Genomic DNA, 5,732 nt, shown 5'->3' with positions numbered 1-5,732 from the left:
AAGTAAATATATATATATATCTGAATTAATATTTTATCTGATGATTTACATATTAGCTAGCTATTGCAGGGAGTTTATTTTAGGGCTACGACGACAGTTGTTGGCCTTTTAAGGATAGGAAAGGCAGGTATATATGGTCCGCGGCGTCATGACTTTCCGATCGATATATATTCAGCATGCATGTAAAAGATTATATTTTTATGTTGTTTGATGTTTTTTCATGAAGCATACATACTTGATGCCACTATTTATGATTTTCAATGGTTACATTTGTTTTTTGAACTTAGTAGCAATTTGGATACAATGACTTGGATTCGTGGTCGTTGTCCGATGTAAGTTTCCCACTGCATTCCTGAATCTACATTATAAGTTATTGACAAGCATTGCGTTTCAGACACTTTATCGTGCAGATTTATTCTACTGTATGTTTTTCATTTTTCTTCCCATGTTCTCTCTGTTTCCCCTCTCCTACAGCTTGAGCAGAAACAGAAGTATGCCACATGGAAAGCGGCAGATATAAGGAAGGCTATAAAAGAAGGGAGGAAGCCTCTGCTAGGCCCGAGAGGTAACAGATGGTTTATGCTTGTAGCATTCGATTCAGCTCCATATATATAATTTCTTTGATAAAAGTGAATCTTGTATTTCGTTCCTCTAAGAAACATGCATACAGAACTACTGTATTTCTCTCATGAGAAATCTCTGCCTTGTTTTGAATCAGCCAATAGACAGGTTTTGAATCGGCCAGTAGACATGTTTTGATGTGTTTCATATGATTTTTCATTCTGTATGGCTTAGGAGATTAAATATAAGGTTTGGATAAATAAATATTGATAAGTTTCATATATTATTCATGAAATGGGATGCTGTTTTTCTTTCGCAAATAGTTGACTCCACACTGTAGTTATGAAATCATTGATCACGGTGGTTGTGAAACTTTGAAAGGAGTATTATAGTGTTTTTTTTAAGTTCTTACTAACTCAATCAAGTTAACTTTTCTCATGGTTTTATTCTTGTTTGCTATTATTGTTCAGCACATTCCCAGTTCTCCAAATGGATTTAGCATTCTGAGAGTTGGTCTGATCGCCGACTCCGGTTTGAAGCAGAAAGCATAGCGCATGGCCGAGATGAACACGAAGAATTCGATTATTTGTTATATTTGAATGATTTTTGTTATATTTGAATGATTTATAATATTGAAATATTGTATATTAGATTTAATTTTCAAAAATTTTGAATATTGAGTGATAATATTGAAAATTTGTGAATTATATTTTTTTTTTGTTTTTTATTTGAAAAAAGACAACGCTTTTTAAACGTTGTCGTAGGTGGAAAAAGCGTTGTCGTTACTAAAAAAGAAAACGCTTAAAAAGCTTTTGAACTACGACAACGCTTTTTTGTGACAAAGACAACGCGGAAAAAGCGTTGTCGTTTTTAGATACGACAACGCTTTTTAAGAAACGACAACGCTTTTTCCGCGTTGTCTTTGAGTGTGGTCTTTTACAACACTGGCTACGACAACGCTTTTTCGGGGACATTAACAACGCGGAAAAAGCGTTGTCTTTGGCCGTTTTTCTTGTAGTGACTTCTTCTCCCAAGGGTTTCATCTAGAATATTGCATGCATCATGTTATTGTTTACGAACCAATTTTTCAGTTTATTATATTGTTGCTCTATTGTATCTTGATAAAAAAAAAAATTGGGCTTTAAATGACCAAAATCCTATTGTCAAAGTTGAGAGCGTAATTTTGCCAGATGGAGAGCAATATAAGAACATGGTAAGTATCCTATGTTTTTAGGACATTATCATCAGGAATCAATTAATCTATTGCAACTCAGGTTCACTGTCATTCTTGTGTGTTTTCATAGGACACTCTCATGAAAGTTTTTGATGAAGCAATCGAGTCAAGAATGGACCAACGTTGTACATTTGTGGCTCTTGGTGGTGGAGTCATTGGTGACATGTGTGGATATGTTGCGGATTCTTACCTGTGAAGAGTAAATTTCATTCAGATTCCTATTAATGTCATGGCACAGGTATAACACTGATAGTCTAGTTTCATCTCAGATAGTTCAGCAAATTTTTATAGAATTTATTCTGCTATGTTTTTTACTTCAGGTAGATTATTCGGTTGGGGGTAAACTTGGAATCAACCACACACTAGGTAAAAATATTATTGGAGCATTCTACCAACTACAATGTGTGCTCATAGAAACTGATACTATGAACACATTATCGGATCGAGAATTAGTATCAGGGTTGGCTGAAGTCATTAAATATGGGCTTATTCGAGATGCCAAATTTTTTGAGTGGCAGGAAAATAACATGCAAGCATTTATGGCAAGGTATAGTTTTTTTAGTTGTATTTGCATATTCACTTGCCTCTAAAATGGCAAGATTTATTTGTTCGTTGGATGTCGAAGTAATAGAAGTATTTGAATGAGACCTCGTTAAATTACCGAGATCTACATTAATCAAAGATTAGGTGAATGAAATGAGCGAATCTCAACTGCTTTTGTATAGGAAATTTTTTTATCTATTGTCCATGAGTATTTGGTTTCATTTGGTGATGATTTGACCTGTACCATTGAAGAGCTATCTCCTTTGCAGGGATTCCAGTGCACTTACCTATGCTATCAAGCGGTCGTGAAAAAATAAGCTGAGATTGTGTGAGGACCTCGGTTCGAATCATCTAATCATAAAATCGATCAAACAATAACAAATGTCGAGGCAGGAATAAGTAAAAAAAATTAAAAAAAAGAATGCACAGACCCCGTGCATACCTCCGTGCCCGGGTCCGTGCATTAAGCTGTAGCCAAAGGTTCGAATACTATGAATACATGGACCCCATGCACACCTCCGTGCCTGGGTCCGTGCACAAAATGCACAAAATCTCAACTATTTGCCTCAACAGTAAACTCACACGAACCCTTACACGGAATTGGCATGGGGTCCGTGAATGTCAAACACAAGAAATCAAACTCGGACAGAGGGCACACGGACCCTTGCATGGAGGTTGCACAGGTTCCGTGCATATCAAACCTCAAACAAAATCCTCGGGCAGAAGACACACGGACCCATGCAGGACCCATGCACGGAGGTGGCATGAGGTCCATGCCCTGTTACACCAATAAAAATAAAAAGCATAACAGAATACTTCTTCAATTCTAACTCAAATAAAAACTCAAACATGCATTAAAACCATCATTCAACATAATAAAATACATGAAGTTCTAGAGATGCTTGTACTTTCAAAGAAGAGTACATGCATCGAATCGAGTCTTGATTTAAACTACAAAGTACATAACAAGTTCGAATACAAAGTTCGACTCCTAAACACCAAGTCCCCACTTATATCATCACAACTCGATCTAGCCATGCGGTCTCTGACTTGATCCTACCCCACCTGTTGTCAAGCACACATACAAAGACAAGACAACAACCGGATAAATTCGATGAGAATAATATTCCCAGTAAAAGAGACATAACATGCAATAACAAATCATGATATATATATATATATATATATATATATATATATATATATATATATATATATATATATATCAACAATGTAATTGAAAGACGAACTAAAATGAGATGCATGTCTTTAAAATTCGGGATTATCTAATGTGATAATCAAAAGGTATTTCGGTTCTTCGATTCTTTGGTTGGGATCCCGAGGACAAAATATTACAAAAATCACACCGACTCTCCCATTAGAGGTGGACGATGCATATTTCAATCCTCTAGACTATGTAGCAACTATAAAGAGTTTTTGGGATATTGGAGTAACTCGACGACCAATGACATTCGACTATAGTCCCCAGAACGTCTAATTCAAAATAAAAAAGAATAATTTGGATCAATATGAATGTATGTGCAATTAATCATTCAATCAAGTAAATTCAAGTAATTCAAATAACATGCAAGTATGTAATTTCTTGGGAAACTCAAAAATCAACTCGGATTCGAGTATTCGTCCCATTCAAGTCGATGTCGTCTTATACCTTTTCTCGATCCGAAGGTGTTCCAACCTGGATAACAAATGATAATCCCATATCAAAACTCATTTGAATCCCAAAACAATCTCTTCAAAAGAGAAATCAATTCTATACCGGCTTCAACTCTATCTGTTCGAATTTTGCCAACTCTGGATTCACCAACTTTGAAACCAATCTGAAATGAAGCATAATAGGATCAATAAAGACATTCAAACTCAACGAAACACGGCTCAAATAGTTCAAACAAATCGATATCCCAAAACTCAAACTGGCGGCATAACGACTTAAAAACGAACAAACCGAAAAACCACAACTCATCATAACAATCAAATACCATCCATAACAACTTCAATCTCAACAAAAAAACTCAAAATCAACTCCATTCCAAACCCCCATTTCGAATTAATTCTTCAAAAATTCATAACAATTCCGAACGTCGTTCTTTTTCCTACCCGACTTTAAATACACAATCTATGCTAGCTCAAGAACGATATATCCGAAAATAACTCGATTCCAAAAACATCCAAAAAACTAAATATATCCGATTGAAAAAGTACTTACGATATAACGAAGCCTTCGATGTCGTGATCGCAAATATGCCTTCAGATTGAATTTATATCAGACGGATTGGACGAAATCGGAGAATTAAAAGATTGAAGAAATATCCATCGCTTCTTACGGCTAAGGGAGGAGAATGAGAGGAGAGATGAATGTGATAAGTCAACAATAAAGCCAAGATATTTATATTAAATCCCTTTTTTGCACTTTGGTCCTTGAACTCCTCAAATATTTGCAATTCGATCCCTGCTGAAATATCAATTCAATCCCTCAAAATCTAATCTCGGAATAACAATAATAAACTCAATTAAAATATTTTGGGGCGTTACAAATTTTGTCCTTAGATGAGAAGGAAAGTGGATTGAGGGCAACATTGAATTTGGGTCACACTTTTGGTTATGTGAGTTTGATAATTCGATATCTGAATAATGTTTACTTTTAGAAATACAGTCACAACATGTTATTTTCCTCATGAAATGCAAAAATATTGAATTGTAAATTCTATTAATCAAGTCATTTTTCTGATGAGCTATCAACTGATATTCATAGGCTATTGAGACTGGTGTTGGATATGGGCAGTGGCTTCATGGGGAAACAGTTGCTGCTAGAACGGTTTGAAGGCTGTCGCTTTCTAATTTCTATAGACTATGACAATTTCATTTTATTGATTTGCACTCTTTCTTTAGCTTCCTGAATGATCGCATCAGTGTGTTACAAATGTAGAGCCTCATAATAAACCAAATTTTCCGCCACTAGCTTTAAGTGGTTGGTTACAAATTTATCTCAAGGATGCCATATTTTACAACTTCAGGTCATGGAAGTTGACATGTCTCACCGACTCGACTGGATTGATGATTCATTGGTAAAACGGGTGTATAATATCTTTCAACAAGCCAAGTTACCCACAGCTCCTGCAGAATCCATGACTGTAGAAAAGTTTAAATATGTGATGGCGATGAGGAAGAACAAAATAAAACACATATAATACTCATTAACATTCACGTTTACGTTCTTGGCGTAATGTTGCTTCATTAAATTCAGGTGGATAAGATTGTAGCCGATGGTCTGTTAAGGCTTATTCTGTTGAAAGGTCCGCTTGGCAGCTGCATCTTCACTGGTGAGTACGATAGGTAGGCCCTCAAGGACATGTTGCATGCTTTTTGTAAGTCTTGA

General features: G+C 35.7%; 1 pseudogene; it reads left to right on the top strand.

Moving 5' to 3' along the window:
* The first annotated feature begins 303 nt into the window (after window positions 1-303).
* Window positions 304-5,732, top strand: LOC140874281 (3-dehydroquinate synthase, chloroplastic-like; annotated as a pseudogene).

This window comes from Henckelia pumila, chromosome 1 (genome assembly GCF_033568475.1).
Source record: "Henckelia pumila isolate YLH828 chromosome 1, ASM3356847v2, whole genome shotgun sequence".
NCBI lineage: Eukaryota > Viridiplantae > Streptophyta > Magnoliopsida > Lamiales > Gesneriaceae > Henckelia > Henckelia pumila.
This window is presented reverse-complemented; position numbering and strand designations above follow the sequence as displayed.